At 34.5% G+C, this 26,371-nt stretch overlaps 1 long non-coding RNA gene across 3 annotated transcripts in view; it reads left to right on the top strand.

Moving 5' to 3' along the window:
• The window catches only part of LOC112904814, a 353,641-nt gene that overhangs the window by 325,126 nt on the left and 2,144 nt on the right, over window positions 1-26,371 (top strand). The window lies entirely within an intron of this gene.

Raw genomic sequence — 26,371 nt, 5'->3', positions numbered from 1 at the left:
TGGTATTACATTTACATACTTCATTCCATTCAAACAATCTGGGGTAGACTCTCCCTGCCAATGCTCCCATAGCAGAGCCTTCATACATTCTACATAACTCGACTTATCAATACTTCTTATCTCTTTGCCCCGTATTATCTCATTACACCTTATCCTCACCATTTTCTTGACACATACCCCCATTATATCCCATTTATTCAATTGTTCCTGATTCAACTCAATCATATAAAGCTTCATCCGTTTCTTTGTCATACCAATTTTTTGCTATAATTTTTGAAATCCTTTTCCTCCATAATTCTTTTCTTATATTACCGTTTCATAGCATTTCTTGTTTTATTTCATATTTTACCACACTTTTCCTGGTTTCCTCTACTATCTTTCCACATTTTAATTCCCTGCGTACTACATAATTTGGTATATTTCCGTTAAACGTTAAAACCCAGTAAATATACTTCTTCTAAACGTATACTACTTGTTTTTGGTCTTTCCACCCCTAAACATCTGCCACGTAAAGAGATAAACTTCTAAAACGTCGAATCAAACAATATTTTCCTTCTAAACCAATCGTTTTTGTATAACCTTTACCCAATCCAATTTTATTCCTTTATCTTTTTATCTGTAAATTTCTTTCAAAATCAATAATAAATTAAATATGTACAGCTCATTTTCTTTCTTTTTTTTTTATTAGATGAGAATGATATGAGGTAAACACTGATCGTATGTCTTCTTTGATGTGACATTCCATCTCATAAAGTATGTACGTATGCTGAAATAGACATGCACATTATACTCGTACGTATCATCATATTCAGACACTCTGGAGGACAAACCAGCACCAGACAATTTCATAATGTTTCATCTCGGTTTTTTTATCGAATGTGCTCGCAGGTGCCAACGGCTGCGTTACATCGCTGGAGCAAAGGGACGGAGAAACAGCAGAGCACAACGATGGTTAATTCAAACATTAAACGGGTGGCAGAAGTAATGCACCTTTGTAGTTACGAAAGCTTTTATTACACTAGCGTTGTCGCTCCGAGGGTTTCTCTGATCCTTCGTTTTTCTCTCTTTCTCTCTCTCTCCCTCTCTCTTCAATTTCTCGTCCATTTTCAACAATTTGTTAAACGTGGAAAATGCTTTATGTAATGTAAAAGGCTCCTTCATCAGTACCAGCATCTTGTTCCTACCACATTCGCATTACATAATATTTCTTGTTTACTTTCCTACTCGTTACTAAAATATTCCTACAAGACTGTCTTGTTTCAAAATCAACGTCTGTACCCTTTTCACTGTCAATCTTTTAACACCTGGTTGAATTTCTGTTACTCATTATTGAAGCAATTTTATGAAACATTTTTAATACACCAAGGAAATCATTTTGATACGGCTCATGAATGTGGCCTTAATAAATAATTTAGGGTCAATTTAAAATTCCGTGATTTGGGGTAGCTTTCTTGAGTTGTTAGACGAGAGTTTGTGGAGACACGTTGAGATTAGAAGCAAGATATTTTTAGAAGTTAATTAGTTAAACGAAAATACTGTAGGCGATTGTTGTTAAGAAATGTCTTAATTAAAAATCTAAACCCTTGTCTAAATGATTAGATAATCGAAAGAAATCTTCTTTCCAGAAACTAAAAAAATTCGAAAATGAAAGGAAAAGCAATAGTTAATGTAAATATTAACTTAAAACGCTGAGTAAATCAAAACCTGTAGACAAAAGGAAGTTAGGTAAATAAAATGAAAGAAATAAAACAATTTTGTAGAAAAAAATGTAAGTATCATCTGACAAATTGGTAAAGTATTTCGCGACCAGTCAGTTAATGCTATTTTGATTCGGGTCTGCAGGCAGTCGTTGTGGTTAGAGTTGCTTCCCAACGTTTCACTAGCATGAGTGACGAGCTTCTTCAGGGGTTTTTCCATCTCCGATGCTGGATGTGGAGTCTATTCCAACCGACGATTGCCTTTAGACCCTAATCAGTACCTACAGCTTTAATCCAATGTCATATATTATGGTGTTAAAGTGTCAACGCAATTGTGTGGTAAATAACAAAAAGGTGTTAACCCTAGACAAAACTTTACAGTCTCTCTCCAGTCTCTCAGAGTCTTTCAGCGTATCTGACAGTCTTTCACAGTCTCTCAGTTATTGCCTAGGTGTTTTTATGGATCTCTCACAGTCTCTGTATGAGAGACTCGAACGATAAAATTGTTAATTCAGAGATTCGAGTCTCTCACAGAGAGACTGAATGAATAAAACTGAAAAATTGAGAGACTCGAGTCTCTCATAGAAAGACTGGGATCTCTGAAATATGTTGAACTTGGAAAATTTTAACCATGTCTATCGAGACACCACTTATGGAAAGATTCGAGTCTCTCGTTCAGAGACTGGATACGAAATTGGGATCTCTCTATGAGCGACTCTAGTCTCTCGTTTAGAGACGCTAAACAGTTTTTTTGACAGTCTCTCGACAGTCTCTCTCGGCGACACCAGAGAGACTCGATGAGAGATGGAGACTGAAGTCTTGCTTTCAGAGACTCTGAGATACTGAACATTTTTATCTCGGGAATCTATTTAGGAATTAAAAAAAAAGTACCATACGATTTATCCGCACTTACATATCTACTAGTTAACTATCAAAATATTTTTGTAGTTGTTGATACCAATATCGCCCGTTTTCACTTCGTATCGATTCCACAATGTTATTTCTAAATTGAATACTAATTTTCGTTAAGGTGTATTCTACAAGATTTTCTCTATTATGTAGGTACCAAAATTCTTATAACATCGATATAATTGAAAACTTTAACAGTTTTAAGCTTTTAATAGAATGAATTGCTTACTAATTACTCATTATTATTAAAATAAATGAATTATTTATTATAGTTTAGTACAATGGTTTGGATTACTTGAACTATTGAGCGTTGAATAAAGTAATGAAAATAATTGCAAAAACTGTTCTCATTACGATGGTAAGACCTCATGAATCATTCGCCTTAGGGCACTTGCTCCGAGTTAATTGCAAGCTTATCTGCGATATTTTTCATTACGTATGCATGGAGATGCCTCACATACATTGTAGGTACATCATATATGTACGTGTATGTTATTACATTGTGGTGAAATCAGCGTCAGTGTATAGTTACAGTTATGGCAAATACATTAAACAACCTCAGAGAATAACAATAGACACGCAGTGGAAAAGCCCGAAGGATCAAGCAAAATAACATGAAAGAGCGTACTCGACTCAGGCTTCTGCCTTTGTCCCTAAAACAAAGGGAACGCAAGATCGATAAGGAAATGGAAGCTCTAACTTGAAAAAATTACTTCATCGGGGTTTTTTGTTTCAAGCAATAATGTAAAAGAAATAACCGCATATTTTTCTGAGTAAAATCGACGCTCCACTTTTAACAAATAGCATGCTCCAATAGTGCATTATAAGGAACTTTGAATTGGACGTTGAAAGAATCGAGATTGTTGGTAACTTCGCTTTCTGTAGACAATGCCCTTATTTATCCAATCAGCTAACTGTCATTAACTTGCCCTTTTGACTTTAAAAATTAAAAAGAAGGCTTGCAATTACCAGTTAAAATAGAACGCTCTTTTTACTTTGTGGCGTTCAACAATCACACAATTCTTTTCTTTAAAGATGCCAAAATAGTAAACGTTTACAATAATAATTGTTCCCTATGCTCGCGAACGATCAATTTAGAAATTCGAAAAAAATTGTTAAAGGTGTATGTTTGGAACGCGACGCTGTACGGGTGCGAAACATGGACGGTGGGCGCGGCGGAAAAGAAAAGGTTAGAAGCAATCAAAATGTAGTGATACCGGCGAATAATGAGGATACCGTGCATAGAGAAGGTTAGTAATGACGAGATATTAGAAAGAATAGGAGAACAAAGGACTTTATGGAAGTCAATAAAAAAGAGGCGAGATAGGTTGGAAGGACACCTTCTCAGGCATAAAGTACTAGTAAAAGACATGTTAGAAGCAGAAACGGTATGTTAGAGGTAGAGGTAGATCTAGAGTAGATTACTGTTTGCAAATAGTTATGAATGTGGGATGTTCTAGTTTTAGGGAGATTCAAAGATTAGCCCAGGATAGAAAAGACTGGAGGTGCGTGTCCAACCAGCCTTATAGGACTGACGACGATGTTCTAGTTTTAGGGAAATGCAAAGATTAGCTCAGGATAGGAAGGGGTGGAGGTGCGTGTCCAACAAGTCTTAATGGTCATTCGTTTATTACGTAAGACGATTTAGGGGGTGGTGTTCGACCATTACGTAAGATCACAAAAAAATTAAAATTATACTTTGAAAAAGCTCGGGCAACCACGCCAGTACCGAGGTGCAGTCGGATGCGTATTGGTAAACGATTTCCATTTTGAGTACCTGGACTGAAAATTCTTATGTAGGTAAAGATGAATGATTAAAACTAAAGTTTATTACTACCAAAAAATAAAAATTATTAGTACCTTTTTAACTACAAATAAACATTTCTAAATTGTTACTTTGAAAAATGAACATTAAAGCAATCCAAGTGTATATTCATTTTTTCCTTTAGATTCTTATGTAATTAATATTAAACAGGGGATAAGGGGTTGGCCTATTCTCATTTTTTCTTATAATAGAGGGAGGGGGTCAAAAAGTAGCGAAAATAGTCTTACGTAATAAATTAATGGCCCCTTAGGACGAACTACTTTATGATAATGATGATGATCGAATAACATTTGTGAGATAATGAACTTTTATGTTGTACACAACATGTAGAAACTTTGACTATAGACTTTTAGCACTAAGACTGAAACAAAGATAGTCTAAACTAATTCCTGAGGTTTCCATAAACATTTGACAGATGATCTCTTGGTTTAGGAATAGATGGTATCGGATTGTTGTATCTTCTATATCTTACATGGGGACATCATTAGATGCATATAGGTGCTGCTACATGTTATAGATCTCTGAATGGAGCAGTAGCACCATCAACATCCTCATAAAGGACGCCATAATTCTTAATCGCCGAAGATAGTGCAGCAGCACCGGCAACGGATTTTCGCTCTATATATATGTATATACATAGTTTAGGTTTAATGGATTTAATCCGTTGATTTAGTTACGAGCGACAGCTTTGGTAATGTACGTAGCAATTATGTGTTGTATTGCATGACTCTGTTTCAACACGAAACACGCTAGCAACAGCTAAGTCTGCATTTCCATGCGACCAACTGGCTAACTGTTACTAATAGAAAATCTGAAACTTTTGAATGCGATAAACAACGGATAAATGTTAAAGAAAGTCACCCCATGTCTATCATGCAACGAACCGTTCCTTGAAGTGATCAATGTTTTATGCCTGTCATTATACCTGAGCTGACATTACATTTCTAAGTAGGTAGGTATATTCTATTAATATTGTGTCAAACACATAATCAAACATAAAAAGTTCTTCGAAGTCTTCGATCAATACATATAATTCCAATGTAAGTAAAACTTTTAATGGTTTTTCAAAACAAAAGCTGAAGACGTGGAAAAAGGTACAGCACAATAGGCCCATTAATTAAAAGTAACAATATTGTTAGATCCTGTACCTACAGGATTTTATTTAATTTAATAATTTACATAGTCTTTTCTTGTTTCCTTATTATTTACGATTTCTTCCAACCTTAGGGTAAAACAGAATTTACCCAAAACCAATATTAATTATTATCAAATACCTGTGTTTTGATATACACGTTGCATTGTTCTTTGTATCTACATATTTTTTAATAGTAGAGCTTTTTTGAAAAGTGGGGCAACTGTCCAGCTTTTGTCCTAATAGTATTGTCACATATTAATAGTAATCATTCAAACTTAAAGATTTGCTGTCATGAAAATTTGATAAAGAATAAATTTGAAAAAGTCTATAACCAATCTAGTATAACCGAATATTTTATTAGGCCTTCAACTCGCAGCGCTCCTGATGAATGATTTCTGCAAATCACCCTGTATAAAACCGTACAATACATTTCATTCGATTTCCACTCGTAACAGTTTTTTATAGACGTTTCATTTTAATAAAACGAAAACCACAGGATAATCAGAATACTTGCTATGATGAAAACAGTGAAGGTATTTTTTCAATTTAAATGTCTCTTAAGGCAATATAGGAGGCATACTGCTCGAACGAGTAAGGTAAATTAAAATTCATGGAATTTCTTTGAGGATTTGTTTTCACTTCTTTTTCTCATAAAACTTCACAGGGTTTTTTAGCCGTTTATATTGTACCTACGGCAAAAAAAACGTTGAAATTAAAAATTGAAAACTTAGACAAGAATATATCATAACGAATACTTTCAATCGAACAAAGAAATTCGAAGTGGTTAGTATTCTGTCGAAACTGGCAGACGCGGATCGCGATTTCGATCTTATTGTATCTCATCAGCGCGTCGCAGATAGTTTCGACAGAACACAGGCTAACTCTAGCTGCGCGTTTTATGAAACTTTCAATAATTGCTTAAATTTTCCGTTTTTCCATTACCGTGTTTCTATATGTTAACAACCCGCAACAATACAATTTTTTGTATTTGAATGAGCAAACAATCAATTGCTCATTGTAATATTCCATTCATTCCCTACCTACTCATGTGATTGTTCATTGCTTCTTGTTTTCTTTGTTTACTCAAATACGTTCATACCTAATACTTGTAAACATGCTTTCCTGCAATTGACACCCTCCTTGAGAATATTTCCTTTCTGAAGCCTTTTATTTACAAATTTTATTATTTATCTTCTTTCTTTTGTTCCTTTTTAAAGCACATAAGAATCAACTTTAAACAAAGTACTTATCCAATATTTCGACTTTCTTTAGTTTGTGGCGGAAAACGCCTATCTTTGTAAATATTATTTATGTATTCTTTTTAAGTTAGATGTCTTTCTGAATTTATTGCTACTAAGCATTTTTCTAGCTTGCATTCCTCAATTACGGTTTTTAAAGTTCCATGCTATTCACTTTTATGTATTTCTATCAACTCCTTTCTTCATCCTTACCGTTAGTATTTTTTCCCTTCTAGAATTTCCTTCATTTAGTAACAATTCTCTATCTGCCAAACTTACAATAAACTTACTATAACTTAGTTATTTATTAAGAAATTGTTATTATTATTTATTAAGAAAGAAATTATTAGATTATAGTAAGTTTAGTTAATCAATTATTTGGTACTACATATATTTAGGGATGAAGAAGAGGTCTCGAGGAGCGTGATCTAAAGGTTTAGAGCATTCGGAAGGTCATCGGTTCGATTCCAGTACCATCTACCCTTCTCTGCGATTTTCTTCAATCATTTAGACTATAGGCAACAGCTGGGGTAGTAATTTTCCACACATTCACTTTTCTTCTGCGTTTATTTCTTTCGTCTCATCTGTCTCCAAGTTCTGTCGTCATTTCGTCCCTTTCACCTGTCTCTCTCAATCCGGAGGGACTCCTCGTCCATCAGCATTTGCGGCGGTGAAAATGAAGCACCCATTTTTTTTAAGGTTGCTTTCAAAACCCAGTAATTTATTTTAAACCTCAATTGACCCGCCTTTGTTGTGTTTAAAGACATGACTAGTACGATTTATATATATTAGTCCGACAGATCTGTGATCTAAAAAGCTGTTGCTGTTATAACCTCTCGTAGCTTAGTAGTCAGAGCATTGGTGCGTAACGCCAAAGGTCCCGGGTTCGATTCCCGGCGAGGGCGTAACAAGTACGATAATATTTTATTCGATAAATAAATAGATAATAATAAAAATGTACGCGATAAAGGATCTTAGACCATAATGTAGTTGATGTACATATGTTGTAAGGATTTTTTTCTTTTTATTGTAGATATGATTTAGGGCCAAAGTAAACATTTCATTTTTTTAGCTCCTAAAAGTGACTAGGAGTAATTTCTCAAACAGATGTCACCTTGCGATAAACTAACTCATAAATCCGGAAGCCGGGCGTAAGTAGTAAAACGAATTTGATATTGCAGAGAATCCTCCTGACGAAGTAAAAGTGGCTTTATGCTCTTGATACGAGATATGACGTTACTGACAGCTACTTATTACATTTTTATGGCACATTTAAAGGTCGCGATAAGTAGAAACTTTCACCTTCACACTTTTCTATTTTAGGGAACAAATAGTCCAGTAAAATTAAAAAAAATTTAATGTACCTATAATGATAAATTACAACACATATTACACTATAGTATTCGGTTTCATGAAAAATTTAAATTTGTTGTAGATTACCTGGATTAAGCAGATAGGTACTATGTTTTGATCTAAAACATTAAAAACTCCAAGCAGTTGCGATAACGTTAGTTAATTTTTGACACAAATAATGAAAGAAAAAGAATTTTGTAGGTAGGAACATAAATAAAGTTTCCATTTATTATTTTCTTTGCATCCATCTTGTAAGAAAAAGAAGGCCAAGCGTTATTTTTTAATCTCTATTTGGGATTTCGTACGAAAGGGCTTCTTTAAGAGCTGTCTCATCGGCTGATTGATTGCTTCTGAAGAATCCGTCAGACTTTTTCGGTATCCTTTAAAAGTTTGCTGTCGTCGACCAATACCACTTTTGATATTTTTCTCAGAACGTGATATTTAAACCATAAACCGGATAATTTTGACGAAAAGAGAACTAAAAGTAAACACCGATGGACAATTTCTCATAATAAATGCACATATCAGGGAGTTCGAAAGGACTTCTCGAAAATATAAAATATTACATGCTTCGAGCATTTCATATTAAAATTGTAACGTGTATTTTATTCATTCGCAGTGTTTGTAATTTTACAGGCAAAAATCAATGATTTAGTACTAAAAAAACAACGGGAAATCATGATTATGAAACTCTTTTAGCAGCATTGTCCTTTAAGGATTCCTCACTTTGTGCATTTAAAATATTATTGATAACTTTTGCCGGTATTGTCTGTGGTGTATTTTGAAATACTGTCCAAAAACTGAATATCGAATTTTTAGTCTATATTCTATACATTGTATGGCATATTAAATTATTCCGTTCAAATCTGTCCGAACAGGTTATTATCAGTATCAAAATGCTAGGCTTTTTATTATATTTATGATGCAGATAATTTACCAGGTACTATAGCCCCTTTCACGTCAATTCGTAACAAGTACAAATAGCCTTTTAATTTGATTATCATTGTTCGGATAACAGGTAATTCAATAAAATTCAGTGAATAATAAATTCGATAATATTAAAGCACCAACTGCTCGCTCAGTTCCGCTACGAGTTAATAATAATTCATCTCTAATGCAAGTGTTACCTACGGCTAGGAGTTTATTTAATAAATCCTTTACAATTACTGATTCAAATGTGCGCTATGTATTAAACAGTAAATGCAGAATTGAAACTTTTAAATGATTACATTTATTATAGATACCAACAAAATAAAGATTTGCAAACCTGAAATCAACTATTAATGTTATAATACCTAGTAGGTACCTACTAAATTAATATAGATTAATTATAATTAGATATTCCCTGGAAATTGTTGCAACGGCACATTATGAAACTACGTAAATATCAAGTTCCGGACAGTATCCAGTAAATTTGCATTTTTCTTTAAAACAGGTATAATAGTAAACAGCTTTGTCCTCCTGAATTGTTTANCTTTCAGGAATCGTGGGAATGGGTGGGTGGTGGTTCGGGTGAGAAAGATGAGACGGACGAAATGAAGACAGAAGAGAATGAAAGTTTATCTGTGGAATATTACTGCCTCAGCATTTGCCTAAGTGATCCAAGGAAACCATAGAAAAACTTGGACCAAGGCAGAAGGACCCGGAATCGAACCGGCGTCCTCCCGAATGGGTATGGCACTCGGTGGTAAGAAGGTCTAATCAGAAGCATATTAGAGGCAGAAACGGAAGTTAGGAAGGGTAGAGGTAGGGCAAGATTAGATTACTGTTCGCAAATAGTTATTCTAGTTTTAGGGAAGTGCGAAGATTAGCTCAGAATAGGAAAAAGTGGAGGTGCCTGTCCAACCAGTCTTAGGACTGACGACCTTACGAGGATGATGATGGTGATGATAATTGATTCAGTTATACAACATTTCTGTTAACTATCATCATCATAAGGTCGACGGTTCTAATACTGGATGGACTGCACCACCTGCACTCGTTCCTATCCTGAGCTAATCTTCGCATTTCCCTAAAACTATGGTAGAACATTCCATATCATTAATTATTTGCCAACAATAATCTAGTCTAGGTCTACGTCTATTTCTCTGAATTCCTTTTTCATAAACTTAAACTTTTGAAATAAGATTTACCTGTTTGCTTTAATTTTGAATAACTACTGACTTATTTCGGTTTCTCATTGTCAGTAAGGAGTGCCGATAATCATTCTAACAGTAATATGCACGTAGAAGTGGTTCCTCGCCACGAAAATTAAAAAGTTTGGCGGTAAAGCAGATATTTTTCTAAACTCGAATTCTGGAGATTCGAATAAAGCAAGTTTAACTGTACTTTTAAACTATTCCAATGTTTATGTTCACTTATCGCACTTTGTGTAATGAATGGTTGAAGTTTTTTAGTGAAAAATACGTACACAGTTTTACGGCAAACCTACCATAAACAATCACCCTATATAATGTCAACTTCCATATAAGCATAAAATAAAGCGGTGAGCGTTAGAATTTAATTTCAAGAAGTCGTATACTTGGCGTAAATGGCGTTTTTGATGACCCAATGAAAACAAACAGAATATGAGTATATATTACATAAACTTATCAACTACTTGCTATATATGCTTGAAGTAGACATGTAAATTTTCAAAAATCTTGGAGCAGCTCTTAAAGAATTATTCGCTGAAGGTATTAAATTACAAATGACGCTAAATTAAATGATTTTTTTCTATCTAGTAGAAGTGTACTTCCGATTTTCCACTCTTAAAAAACGAAGTTTAGTACAATATCTAAAATTTTTTACGTTACCTACCTAGGAAAGCCTTGAAGATATTACCTCATACTATTTGTGGGAAAATGATGATGGTTAACATGCATAGGTGTGGTAAAAATAGTAAATATTGTTAAACAATTGCATTCACAGATGGCAAAGACAATTTGCACTTTCTTGTTCACATTCTTTCTCCAAGAGAAATTTCTTGTATGCATTAGGTACTTTTTTAACTACCAATAACATTTCGATAACTGCTTTGTAATAAAAATATAAAAAGAGAGAAAGAATTTACATCAGAGATTTATATGCATGCACGTATTTATGCATAACCATCAAAATAATGACAATAATTTTCATAGGTTGATTAAAACTCATACCTGGTTTTTGTTTACTCCTCGCCGTCCGCCAATTTAACTAATCCATTCATAACGAATCCACTAGTTCTACCTTGATTGTTTAACTGTTCTATTAAACCCTTCAATTTGCAATTCAATTTAACGAAGCGCCATACGCATTATATTAATCGTCGGCAGAGTCCTGCAATTCAGTTACCATTCAAACACCAAAACAAAACGATCATTTCCAGCATCGGTACACCATAACAACGTCGACAATTACAACTATTGTTATACTAGAACAAGAATAGTTCCCCAAAAAAAAATAATAGTCTTTACTGGAGCACAATTAGCGGGACAATCTTTTAGTATCTAATTGAAGTGGACGTAGAAAAGTAGGAATAGAAAACGTTCAGGTTCACTACCCTAATAGCAGGATTAATGTTTGGTTTATTATAATGTCACTAAGGTTCATAAGATAATCCACACTTAATCTCCACATGCAGACTTTGAAAGCAGTTTTATTTAGAACAATACGAAAAATAATGAGTGCTAAGTCCTTGTCAATTGGACGACATAATGATGGTGTTTCGTCAAAATGTTACGACCTTACATCGCGTTAACGTGGACGCCCCTGGATCGACGTCGCGAAATCACGCGCGCTTGATGACTAACCTATGATAGACGCCCGTCGCAAGAAGGACACTGTGCAGTTCAAGCGGCGCCCGCTACGAGCGCCCCTGTTCCGGCAAAAATCATTACTGCATGCGCAGGATTGTTATAGGGCCGATTTGGGCGTGCTAGGCCGTGATACTATTGTAACCCTTTGCTCCACATCTTCGAAAGCATTTCGAACTATAGACGGGACGGAATGTATCCCCTTGATCGTTTCGGATGATGCGAGAAAAATTGTCTTCTCCGTGAACCGCTTTCGTTAGATCTTTTGGGATGGATTCGGACTTGTTTTTAACATCATTCGCTCGAAAGTTAGAACCACTTTTTACACTTTATGCTGCTGCTATTCTTTTAACTTTTTCGCAACAATCTTGCGCTAAACTATTTACTGGAGAATGAAAAGAAAACGATATTAACGATATCCAAGACCTGATTCACATATTATGCATATACTTAGTTAAAGAAGTTCGTCGTTGTTTCACTAAGGGCGCGTAGTTAGTAGGTATGTTAATAGTTTCAAACATTTACGAGAATAATTACGGTAAATGTATACTTATTACCAATAACCGTTTTCGCATATTCAACTGAGAATGTCAACAGTAGTTAGTCGTCAGTTTTCCGTTCAACAACACTTTTGTTTTCGAATTTTACATTATTAATGTTTGAGCGTAATCAAAGGTTTAACAGAAATTAGTAAAATTGAAAAAAATAATACCCTACATACTTGTTTAAAAGTAGCTCAGATGGAGAAAATGAAAAAGGAAAATTTATCTAAATACTAAAGCGATATTTACAATTTATCCCACTAGCCCGTTGTTTCGTAAACGAAAATAATTAAAATTACAATTTGGACCCGAATTTGTAAAAATTATATTCCAGCAGGAATAAATTTTCTAGGTATTTTAGTTGATTTTACAAATTGAATTGTAATAGTAGAATGAAGATTCGAGCTACAGGGCCGTGGTCTAAGTGAACTATTCTGTCCAGACGTTTCGTCAGCTACTGCGGCTGACATCCTCAGTGGTGGTGCTACGTTAACAACGTGAACGTAGATTATATCTCGAAGAACTACTGAGGATGTCAGCCAAACGCCTGGACAGAATGGTTCACGTAGACCACGGCCCCATAGTCCGAATCTTCATTCTACTATAGATTCCGGCCGTGAAAGCCTTTCTTCTTATAAATTGTAATAATTAAAAAACTTGAAATAATTTAAAAAAAAACATGTCAAAATTGAGATTATTACAAGTTACCTAATAAATTCTACTATTTCTACCGCAAATTCAGTCATTTACAATCGAAAATTGTAATTTTTACGATGGTTTTCTCCGTGCATCAATTACCTTTCTGTTATTCTAACAAAAAATAACACGAACATCAAAATTTGAAAAAGATTCATAATATTATGGTGAAATATTTCGAATAAGCATATCGTTTAAAGAACGTTCGTTCGTTTGATTTTTCCTATTAAAAAAAAGGACCAAAAATCAAGTATATCTACGTTACTGCGTATACCAGTCTAAGTTGAAATATTATTCGGTTCGTTCTTTTCGAATTCGATCAAAATAAATAAACACACAGATGTCTTGTTTGTGTGATTTATTTACTGATCAATAATTCTTGCAATTGCAGGAGCGTTTATCACTGCTGCTCCATGCAATTACATTAATCTGACATCCAGTCGTACTAGCACCTGCCTTTACTCTATGCGGCATGTGAATGTACATGTATATATCGACTCATACACCTATATCTGTCCGACGTACATGTTAAAGGAAATAAATGGAAATTTAAGTGGTTCCACGGAAATATCCGCGAGTTATGTATGTACAGCAGTTTCGACGGGAAAAACAGATTATTCAATCTTTATACTTTGCGTAGTGTAGCAAGTCCATAAACAAGATACTAAATGCTTTTAAATTAACCGGCAAAAGTTTAGCGAAAATTTGTTTGGTCTGTTTGTGCTGCACTCGATTGGCCATGATCAAAAACGTCTCTTTTCGGTTGATAACAAGTAATAGTAGCCGAAAGATGCGTAAAATAATATGAGGGTGGCCGATTTGAATTTTCTAAAGAATTTTTAAAACGTTTCGTAAATTTCATTCGATTTTATCAAGCCATTTAATATATTTTGACGAATTAATACTCAAAGAAAAACGATTTTAGAGGAACATAACAGCCGATAGTGCCTCGGAGGGTTGCTTATTAATCCTAACATATATTCAATTTTAGAATGTTATCATTTAATCAGAATATTTAATTAAAAATTAGCATTTTAGAGGAAGGAAATAAACAATTGGAAAAAGTCGGTAGATGTTCGGGTGTATGGTTGGTTGTATACTTTCTAGTGACATGTTTTAACCATTTTAATATGCTTATTAAACAACTCATTATTATGTGCTTTTGGTGGTTCTAATTGTAAAATATGTTACTATAACTTATGCAATTCACAAATTGTTGATTTAGTAAGTAGAAACTAGTCCAATATAATTACAAATTAGCGTACCTATATATAATTCGATTTCAGCCTTTTATTGATTTTTAGTAATGTTAACGCAGCAGTTTGTTAATATTTTCTTGACCTCTTTAGTATCTCTAACTCAAAAACATTATTAATTTTTCAACATTCCCTTAACTTTTTTATGTTCATAGGAATTGTTTTGAGAGGCAGCAAACATTAATATCCCGAAATAGCGAACAGGAAACTGGTAAGAAAATAAATAAAAAATAAAAAGACTCCCAACTCTACTACAATAAACTTTCTGAGCGACATGTGTTTCGCTCCCATTTTGTAAACAGATGGACGCTCAGTAAAGTTTTCTGTTACAAATATGCTAAAATTTATTTCCTCTCATTATATTTTTCTTGTCTTTCAAATACTTAGCTTTAATGCAACTTTAAACAATATGTTATAACGTAAATTCGTTTATGTTAACTTGTTGCTAATGTTTGGTGGAGGTTCCGGGTCATTTCAAGACATTAGCAAATTACCCGACTAGATTAAATTATGATCATGGACCTGACAGGGTATAACCTCGATTCATACAAGATCCTGATAAGGACCACCTTGTGTGGATATGAGTAGGACTGTTGCGCTNATAATATGAGGGTGGCCGATTTGAATTTTCTAAAGAATTTTTAAAACGTTTCGTAAATTTCATTCGATTTTATCAAGCCATTTAATATATTTTGACGAATTAATACTCAAAGAAAAACGATTTTAGAGGAACATAACAGCCGATAGTGCCTCGGAGGGTTGCTTATTAATCCTAACATATATTCAATTTTAGAATGTTATCATTTAATCAGAATATTTAATTAAAAATTAGCATTTTAGAGGAAGGAAATAAACAATTGGAAAAAGTCGGTAGATGTTCGGGTGTATGGTTGGTTGTATACTTTCTAGTGACATGTTTTAACCATTTTAATATGCTTATTAAACAACTCATTATTATGTGCTTTTGGTGGTTCTAATTGTAAAATATGTTACTATAACTTATGCAATTCACAAATTGTTGATTTAGTAAGTAGAAACTAGTCCAATATAATTACAAATTAGCGTACCTATATATAATTCGATTTCAGCCTTTTATTGATTTTTAGTAATGTTAACGCAGCAGTTTGTTAATATTTTCTTGACCTCTTTAGTATCTCTAACTCAAAAACATTATTAATTTTTCAACATTCCCTTAACTTTTTTATGTTCATAGGAATTGTTTTGAGAGGCAGCAAACATTAATATCCCGAAATAGCGAACAGGAAACTGGTAAGAAAATAAATAAAAAATAAAAAGACTCCCAACTCTACTACAATAAACTTTCTGAGCGACATGTGTTTCGCTCCCATTTTGTAAACAGATGGACGCTCAGTAAAGTTTTCTGTTACAAATATGCTAAAATTTATTTCCTCTCATTATATTTTTCTTGTCTTTCAAATACTTAGCTTTAATGCAACTTTAAACAATATGTTATAACGTAAATTCGTTTATGTTAACTTGTTGCTAATGTTTGGTGGAGGTTCCGGGTCATTTCAAGACATTAGCAAATTACCCGACTAGATTAAATTATGATCATGGACCTGACAGGGTATAACCTCGATTCATACAAGATCCTGATAAGGACCACCTTGTGTGGATATGAGTAGGACTGTTGCGCTTTTTTCAAGAAGGACCTGATAAGGGAATAAAAATTAGGACCTAATAAGGAAATTCAAAGAACCCTATCAAAACCTGATTGCAAATTTATTATTAAAATAGGTCAGCTTTAAGATAACCGTAGATTTATTGATAAAATTTTTCTGACATCGTATAAAAAAATGGGAAAACTGTAATTGACATTTAACAAGAAGGAAAAATCCATTTTCTCTTGGATAGTCATCTGATGATATTTAAATTCTGGCCAATCAAGTTTATCCACACACTCAATCCTGATCAAAATTTAATTATATTTACCCTGTACAACATTAAATGATCTAATCCTGATAAGATCCTAGCGTGGAAAACTTGATTTCATCAATTTTTTTCTTTGATAAGATAAAAAACCAATTGAACGTTCTATAGTGTAAAAACATTCACCAACTATTACTTAACGAGAACAACATAATACACTTTTCTTTTGAAAATTATGAAAAGTAAAAAAAAATACATTAAATGTACCATCGTGCTACAGATGGCGTTCACCGCGCCATTTGTAGTATTTTCTAAAACATTAAAAAACCTCACTTTAAATTACTGCAGGTACTTTTTGTTAAATTAACTTCAAAAAGTTACAACTTTTTTACATCTACCTATAAGTATAATTAATTAATATCTGAAACATTTTCTGACTGCACTTTTAATTAAAATTTTGAAACAGCTCTCATTACGATTTACATTGTTTGTTTATTTGTTTGCTTCTACTCGTGAGCATGTACTATGTAATTGTTATCCTGATGGTTGTAAATGTGGCCTTAAAAAACTTTCCAAATTAGAAATGCTCGTAAAATGAGAATTCTGACCACCACACAGTACGCATGAATACAGGAGAATTCGACTCGTTTATGTCTTTTTTGGATGAAGCCTTCCCAAAAGCTGGAAACGTAATATTACAGCATTAAAGCCAGCCGACGAGGTTGAGAGGTAATATAACGGTCAGAAGCAAGAACGACGTGTCCTAATGAATACAATTTCCGTTGTGGCTTTAAACAGGTTAAAAGGACAGTTGAAGTCTGAATCTTCTTTCGTCGTTCGGATGATGACAGTAAATAGTCCCTAGAATTTTATTTTTGGATGAATGTAAAGAGAGGCGCGGATAGATACGAGACATTTGGAACAATTAGCTTCGCATCCCATGCGTCAAAAATCTTACATACAATTGTACAGAGGATGATGGAAAAAAGTGCAGAAGAACTGTTACGGGAAGATCAATTTGTGTGTAGAAGAAATAGAGGAACGCGAGAGGCCATTCTATCGGGTTGTTCGGAAAGTCATTTCGTTTTTTCCCGACAGAGGATTTAATTGTATTCTTTTGCACCCAACTTCACATTTAAGCCGTATAATTTTTATATGCTTTGAGAGCTCATATAGCAAGGCTTGTGTGTGAAAAATTCCAATTAATTCTACGCAGTAGTTTTTGGTTGGTGCCCTTTTAAATATGGAGAGCGATAAGCAGCATTTTCGACATATCTTACTGTTTTACTACAGAAAGGGTAAAAATGCTGTTCAAGCCAGAAAGAAATTGACTGATGTGTATGGAGAAGGTGTGTTGACAGTACGCCAGTGCCAGAACTGGTTCGCTAAATTTCGATCCGGCAATTTTGATGTCGAAGATGCACCACGTTCGGGAAGGCCGGTTGAAGCTGATAAAGACGCGATAAAGGCATTAGTTGATGTGAACCGGCGAATAACAACACGTGAGATCGGATTGAGGTTAAATTTATCAAATTCAACAGTTTATGACCACTTGAAAGGCCTGGGATTATCCTCGAAGCTCGATGTATGGGTTCCCCATGTTCTCACAGAGAGAAATCTGTGTCGCCGCATTGACGTCTGCGATTCGCTTCTCAAACGTCACGAAAATGATCCGTTTTTGAAGCGCATCATCACTGGGGACGAAAAATGGGTTGTATACAACAACGTCAAACGCAAGAGGTCATGGAGCAAAAAAGATGAACCGGCTCAAACCATTTCCAAAGCCGATATTCACCAAAAAAAGGTGATGCTGTCTGTTTGGTGGGATTTTAAAGGAATCGTTTTTTTTGAGCTTTTACCGGATAACACAACGATTAATTCGGAAGTCTACTGTCATCAGCTGGACAAACTGAATGATGCACTTCAACAGAAAAGGTCAGAACTAATCAACAGGAAAGGTGTAGTGTTTCACCAAGACAACGCGAGACCTCACACAAGTTTGGTCACTCGCCAAAAGCTTTTACAGCTTGAATGGGATACAATGCTACACCCACCATATTCTCCAGACCTGGCACCATCGGATTATTATTTGTTCCGGTCACTCCAAAATTTTTTAGACGGTAAAACCTTCACCTCAAATGAGGAGGTCAAAAACCTCCTCGATCAGTTTTTTGCCAGCAAAGACCAAAAATTTTATGAGCGTGGAATTATGCTACTACCAGAAAGATGGCAAAAGGTGTTGGACCAGAACGGTCAATATATAATTTAATAAAGTATTTGTTTATTATACGAAAACTGCCTTTCATTTCCACAAAAAAAACGAAATGACTTTCCGGACAACCCTATAGCTTTACGGGTAACAATAGAGAAAACAATAGAGAAAGGAAAGAGTGCGTACATAGGATTTGTAGATTTAGAAAAAGCTTTTGACAATGTTAAATGGGACAAGATGTTAAATATACTTGAAAATGTAGGGATGAGTTACAAAGTTAGAAGAGTGATACTTAGTTTGTATAAAGAGCAACAGGCAGATATAGAGATGAGGCTGCAACGTAGAGAAGTAAATATTAGACAGGGATGCACATTGCCACCGCTACTTTTTAATCTATACATCGAAGACGCGATCAACATCATTAAAGACAGTACAACTGTAGGGATAGATTTACAGGGGCAAAAAATTAGTATGCTTAGATTTGCAGATGATCTAGCAGTATTAGCATCTAACAAAGAGAAGTTAGAAATAGACAGATAGATATGCGAAAATTAGTTTAGCAAAAGGAAGAGTGGAGGTGCGTGTCCAACCAGTCTTAGGACTGACGACCTTATGATGATGGTGATGAATGTGTTAGCGCAGAGACACCTTTCACTTACTTTTTAAAAAGATAAACAATTAAAGGTTGAAATGTTTATATTTGTGAGTAGAACCAAAACCGACGTTTCGGTCGCTCTAAAAGGTTTTTCAAGGCTACGTCGGTGCCGATATTAATTCATACAGATATATAAACCTTTCAACCCTTAACTGCTTAAATTAGTTGCTTATTTATATCCAAATTAAGGGAAGGAAATGAAGGAAAAGTAAAAAACGCAACTAATATGTTTCACTATTTTCCAAATGAACTCGACAATTATTGCTGTATTGTTTAACCCCTAAATGCCTTGAGACTTAAGGGGATAATATATAAGCATGTTGTCGACGAAATAATAAAAAACAAATGTTAAAAGAAAATACAATTTCGTGAAAACTTGCCGCTTTAATTAAACAAATGTATATAAATAATGACTTGTTTTGTTTGTGAAAAACAATTACTTCGGGTTGTGTTGCCATGCAGCCAAAATTTTCTCATTTTGTTGTCGCTGTTCAGTTCTAAACTAATTAGCAACAAAATGGAAAATCTCTACAAAACCACATCGCTTGAATAGAGGAAAGTTGAACTAAATAACCCGGACATATTCATTCTAGTTAAAGTTTATTTATACAACTAACAGCCAGTTCTATTTTTGTCAAAATTAATATGCAGAACCTTTGTTAAAATACAATTGACCGAGTGCAATTTATATTAAAATAAATACTTTAATTGCAATATTTTTGATTATATCATTTAAATTATGAAAATTAAATCCAAGAGGACTCTAATCTTGATGTCGATGTAAAATCTCTAACAAACTAAAGTTGTTCTGCGTTATATTCAATTTTTACAGAATACATGTCTAAACTTTTAAAAACACAAAGCTTTCAATAGAAAGCTCAAACTACTCATACAACTTTTCTATTTCGACGGTAATTAATCCATAAACAACGGAAGTTTTATATAAAAAATATTTCATTAGCTGAATAGATACGTACATACGGTCTATAGTCACTGTTAACAAAAAGAATTCACTTTATGCTAGCAAACAGTTACTTTCCAAATTCAATAAAGAATTTTTTAAATGTATATGTTTAGAGAATTCCTCTGCATTAAGGATCATACAGAAACCAGTTGTCATAATTACGTCCCTTCATTCGTCGACATGAGATTCACACTAAAGGGGAAAATTATATTCAACGTTGTGATAAGCTCTATTTGAGGGTGCACTATGCATCCAACAGGATGAACATTTTCTTTTTATTTTATTTGTGTTCCAGGAATATCGTTGAAAAAGCGATCTGCCAATAGAACACGAATATTTAGGTAATATAAACCTTTCGACTCTCAACTGCTTAAATTCTTTGCTTATTCATATTACTGGTATGCAAGGGAAAAAAAGTAGGGAAAGATAGAAGACGAATAATTAGAGGAAAGTCAGGACGGAAGGAGTAGTTGGGATATAAAGCAGAGGAGTCGCCTTCAATAAAAAGAAGTCACTTCTAAGCTCGCGAACGGTTAATTTATAAATTCTAAAAAGATTGTTAAAGATGTATGTTTGGAGCGCGGCGCTATACAGGTGTGAAACATGGGAGCAGCGGAAATGATAAGGCTACAAGCCTTTGAAATGATGGGGCGAATGTTGAGGATACCGTGGATAGAGAAGGTTAGAAATGAAGAGATATTAGAAAAAATAGGAAAAAAGGACTCTATGGAAATCAATACGAAATAGGCGAGATAGTTTGGTAGGACACCTCCTCAGGTATGAAGGTCTAGTCAGAGACGTATTAGAGGCGGTAACAGGGGTTAAGAGGAGTAGAGGTAGACCTAAATTAAATTACTGTTCGCAAATGGTTAAGAATGTGGGTTGTTCTAGTTCTAGGGAAATACGAAGATTAGCTCAGGATAGGAAAGAATGGAGGTGTGTGTCCAACCAGTCTTAGGGCTGACGACCTTATGGTGATGATAGTTAAGAGAAATGTTGTAGAACTAAATAAACTATCATCATCAGACAGTCGTCAGTCCTAAGACTGGTTGGACACGCACCTCCATTCTTTCTTATCCTGAGCTAATCTTCGCATTTCCCTAAAACTAGAACAACCCATATCCTTAACTCTATGCGAACAGTAATCTAATCTAGGTCTACCGCTACCCCTCCTGATTCCCGTTTCTGCCTCTAATATGTCTCTGACTAGCCCTCCATGCCTGAGGAGGTGTCCTATCAACCTATACCGCCTATTTCTTATTGTCTTCCGTAGAGTTTTCTGTTCTCTTATTCTTTCTAAAATATCTAAATAAATTATAGAAAGTATTAAATAGTTCAATACCACAACTCAATCATATGCTAACAAATATAGGTATTTTCGTATGGAATTTGTTCGTGCTTTTGTTCTTTGTTAGATAATCGTATTATCTTTATATGAATTTTAAATTGCAATAACAAGAGTGTATGTATGTATGCCTTGCTCCCCACCTTTATTCTTAGAACTGCTATATTTCCACGAAAAAAGAACCCTTACTTATTTCATTTGCAATGCCAATTTGATGTTGCTTCTTTTTTATACCTTCAGCATTCACTAACTCGTCTCTCCTGCTCGTAGTTTAATGAAATAGATTGCGAACTCAGAAACGAAAATTTCAGTTCCAACCGGCATGGCGCAACGCGCGTATATGCTAATCGAGTTCCAAAGACACAAACTTCTGATAGACTCTATTCGGTTAATGCCGTTACACGGGCATTTGCTTACAGAAAGTACAGCAACAAACTGCTAAGTGGATTATGAAAAGTGTGCAAGGGAAAAAGGGGACGCGATGAGACGGGATCGACGGCATCAAATAAACCCCATGCGAAAAGTGCACACTACTTTAGGTAATCCATTTAGGTGTTTTTGGATTTGCAAATCAAACAGACACGGTTCGGTTTTTACTTTCAGGACGATTTAATAAATACTGAATAGCCTCCGAAGAGGATGTATCCATTTTAATCCCAAGCTTTGAAAATGGTATTAATGTTACCTGTATACATATGTATATTTTTCCGGAAATGTATGAAATCTAGAAGGACATTTAAGAAATGTACAAAATATTATTTCAAAGATTTTTTTATACACATATATCTTGGGAAATGTATACATTTCCTAGGAATTGGAAGAAATTTCGATATTAATCTAGGAAATGTATAAAACTAATACTTTCTGTGAATAATATACTATACCATATCACCAGGGGCATCCCGAGATAAAAATGTTCAGTCTCTCAGAGTCTCTGAAAGCGAGACTCGAGTCTCCGTCTCTCATTGAGTCTCTCTGGTGTCGCTGAGAGAGACTGTCTAGAGACTGTCAAAAAAACTGTTTAGTGTCTCTAAACGAGAGACTCGAGTCTCTCAATTTTTTAGTTTTATTCATTCGGTCTCTCTGTGAGAGACTCGAATCTCTCAATTAACAATTTTAATCGTTAGAGTCTCTCATACAGAGACTGTGAGAGATCTATAAAACACCTAGGCAATAACTGAGAGACTGTAAAAGATTGTGAGAGACGCTGAAAGACTGTAGGGATTAAATAGACTTCAATCTGTCATAAATATTTACAAAATAACAATATTGCGTTCAATTCCTAATTCCTATTGACTTCTTTGATTATTTTTCCTTCCCAGTGATATTCTAATCTTTTATTTTTTCCTCTTGATTTTCCCGATAAAATTTTTGACTTGTCTGATCTGTATTTAATTTAAGCTCTCTTTCTTTTATACATTTATTAAATTATCGAAGCATTTCTTTCAGCCCTCTTTCGTTGTTCGGTAGTAATACTATGTCATATGCTTCCTTCTTCATTTATCGCTTAACTTATTATAATGTTAAGAGGCCTAACTGTTATCCATCAAATTAGGTTTGCGTAGGGCGAACTGATTTATCCGAAAGTTGTAGGGAAGACCACTTTGCCTAGATCAAACTAGTTTATAAATTTCAAATCCTCGCAGTTTAAACTAGTCATAACCTAATTGTTTATTCATGTTTTACTAATTTCTTATTTCCTTTTAATATTGTACGCCTTTTATAGGATAGATTATGAAATTTTTTAAATTCTGGTTAAACCTAAAAATTTTAATTTCTTTAATATTTTCGTATACTGCCAAAGATTTAATTCTCTTTTCAGACTAGATATTCAGTAGTAATTAATGCAAAAGACAAACGATTCTAACTTTTCAATGTCAAATCTATCCTGAAATATTGAAATTTCTTCGATCAATCATTTATTGAATTAGTTATCGATAATATTAATTAATAATTTTAAATCTAACGTAAAATAAGCAAAACAATTGTTACAACTGTGTTGTTTAGCACAAAGTTTAAATTACATTAAATAATCGTAAAGTAAAATAGACAGTTTTGGAAAATCTGAATAAATTTATATTTTCTTTAGGCATTTTCGAGATATATAAGATTAATTTTTTTTTTATTTTTGTTTCTCTACCGCATTGAATGTTCTTCGTGTCTCGGTTCTTCGATAACGCCAGCAGTTTTCCACCTCTACTTGCCGTGGCTATCAACGTACGAGGGTGGATTGATAAGTTTCCGGCCTAACCAAGAGATGACGCCACTAGGCCTACCTTGAGGTGACATTCTATAGTACCATCCTTGGATAGCTTGTAGCTATAGTTTCAGCCCGATCTCCTTGCTAGTGTAGGTTTGACAGCACGCTGAACAAGACGCCTCTGTGGTTTTCGTAAAAATGGAAAAGCAGGAAAATCGTGCTGTCATCAAATACTTTTATTTGAAGGGGTTAACGCCGAAGGAAATTAAAAAAGAGATGGACTCAACACTGGGGACATCCTCCCCGTCATATTCAACCGTTAAGCAGTGGGTTTCCGAGTTTAAAAAGGGTCGTGTGAGCACCTCTGATGGGCCTCGCTCAGGACGCCCCGTTGAGGTCACAACTCCAGATATGATCGAAAAAATTCATCAAATAGTGCTGGGAGACCGCAGATTGAAAGTGCGTGAGATAGCTGAGACCTGTAAGATGTCATATGAACGTGTGCAACATATTTTGCACCAACATTTGCATATGGAAAAGCTCTGTGCAAGATGGGTGCCGCGTTTGCTAACAGTCGACCAAAAATTGATTCGAAAAAACATTTCTACCGCAAATTTGTCATTGTATAAGCGTAATCCAAGCGAATTTTTGCGTCGATTCGTAACCGTTGACGAAACGTGGGTCCACCACTACACTCCTGAAACCAAAGAACAGTCTAAACAGTGGATTGGACCAGGGGAACCAACTCCAAAGAAGGCAAAAACAATTTTTTCGGCGAACAAGGTTATGGCTACTGTTTTTTGGGATGCAAGAGGTATTATATACATTGATTACCTTGCAAAGGGTAATACTATCACTGGTCAATACTACGCAGACTTATTGCAACGTTTGAGCCACGAGGTGAAAATTAAACGACCTCATCTGGCGAAGAAAAAAATCTTGTTTCATCACGATAACGCACCAGCGCACACGTCAATCGTTGCGACGGCTAAAATCAACGATCTAAAGTTTGAATTGATGCCGCACCCTCCTTACTCTCCAGACCTAGCCCCGAGTGACTATTTTCTGTTCCCTAATCTCAAAAAATGGCTTGGCGGTAAGAGATTTGCGGACAATGAAGAAGTAATCGAAGCTGTAAATGGTTATTTTGAGGAGCTTGACGAATCAGTCTATAGAGATGGCATTAATAGACTGGAACACCGCTATGAGAAATGTATCAGCCTTGGAGGAGATTATGTTGAGAAATAAAAAAAAAAAAATTTTAAAAACCTTGTTTTTCTTGGTCAGGCCGGAAACTTATCAATCCACCCTCGTATGTACGTAGTGGACTGGAAAATTACGCGATAACTCGACGTTGGTTGTTGGTTTCAGTGTGTTCACGTTTACAATATTTACCGCATTAGAGATTTTCGAAAATATGTAAGAGTTTATGTCGGTTCGACTAGTGAATTATGTATTAAGATCAATGAAAAACATTTTATTTTCGTGTAAACAGCTGAACTGTTATGAGAAAGATAATTGTGTTGTTATCAAGCGAGAAGGAGGTGTACATGAGTATAAGGCTATGGATGTTACAGCTTTTGTGATTAAAAATTAACAGTGAAAATTGCCTTTTGGTGAGTCATTAAGATTTAATTTTTATTCTCAAAATTTGCCTATCACTTTTGATTTGTTTTTCCTTTCATGAATTTTAGTTTATTGAGAGCAAACGGAAACTTTTTAAAAGCTGAAGGAAGGCTTTGTTTTAAAATTAGTCATACATGAAATATTCCGTATCGCAGTGTCAAAAATTTTGGTATATTATCTTACGAATAACTAAAGTAGATTTACTGAATATTTTCATTTTGATTCTGGTTTGGGGCTTATTGAGATACACGATACTTTTAAATTATTTGGGGTACCTATACCAAATAATTTTAGCAAAAATTAATTAAATCCGTATTATTTTTTTACCCAAAAGAACACAAATAATACTTCGTATTCAAAAGGCATCTTGTTGTTTTGCATCAAAAACTGTTTAACTCGTTTAGGTTGTTATTATTCATAAATTTTTAATAATAATTTTTTGACATTTATAGCGGTAATGTGTTTATTTAAATTCAGTTGTTTTACACTGCTTTATTTGTAATAAAAGAAAAATCGTTCTACAAAAAACTTCGATTTATCATTTAATTAGTGTTTATAGGGCTAGAAGTTGAATTATTTGTAAAATTGTGAAGAAAAAATTGTTTAAAACTTAGCTCTCACAGCATATTGAAGCAGCGCGAGAGGTATAAGAGAACGGCTAGTTGATTACATAGACGGTAATAGGGTTATATCTCGAAGGTTATTGTACTGCCCGTGCACTGAGTGGCCATAGGTGTACGCAGGGTTCAGGAAGTAGCTGGAGAGATATGCCTAGACGTCGTATATTACTAATCATCCGGCTGGGCCAGGCTAACGCTCTTTATCGGTTCATCTTCAGCTACCTACAGCTTTCAGTTGCGTTCATGCGTAATATGGAAGTTGTAGGTGGTTGCGGATTAATCGATATATGGGGGGCCCTTGGTTACTGGGATGGTTTTGCTTTTTTTTTTAAAAAATTTAAAACTTTTACACAGTAATTAAGCAACCCTTTAAATTTAGTAAAAAATTGTCAAGAGTGTTCCAGTTTGTCCTAGGCGATTATTAATTTGTATTAT

Source organism: Agrilus planipennis, unplaced genomic scaffold, assembly GCF_000699045.2.
Source record: "Agrilus planipennis isolate EAB-ADULT unplaced genomic scaffold, Apla_2.0 scaffold98, whole genome shotgun sequence".
Classification (NCBI taxonomy): domain Eukaryota; kingdom Metazoa; phylum Arthropoda; class Insecta; order Coleoptera; family Buprestidae; genus Agrilus; species Agrilus planipennis.
Note: the sequence above shows the minus strand (reverse complement) of the source record. Positions and strands in the feature narration are given on the sequence as shown.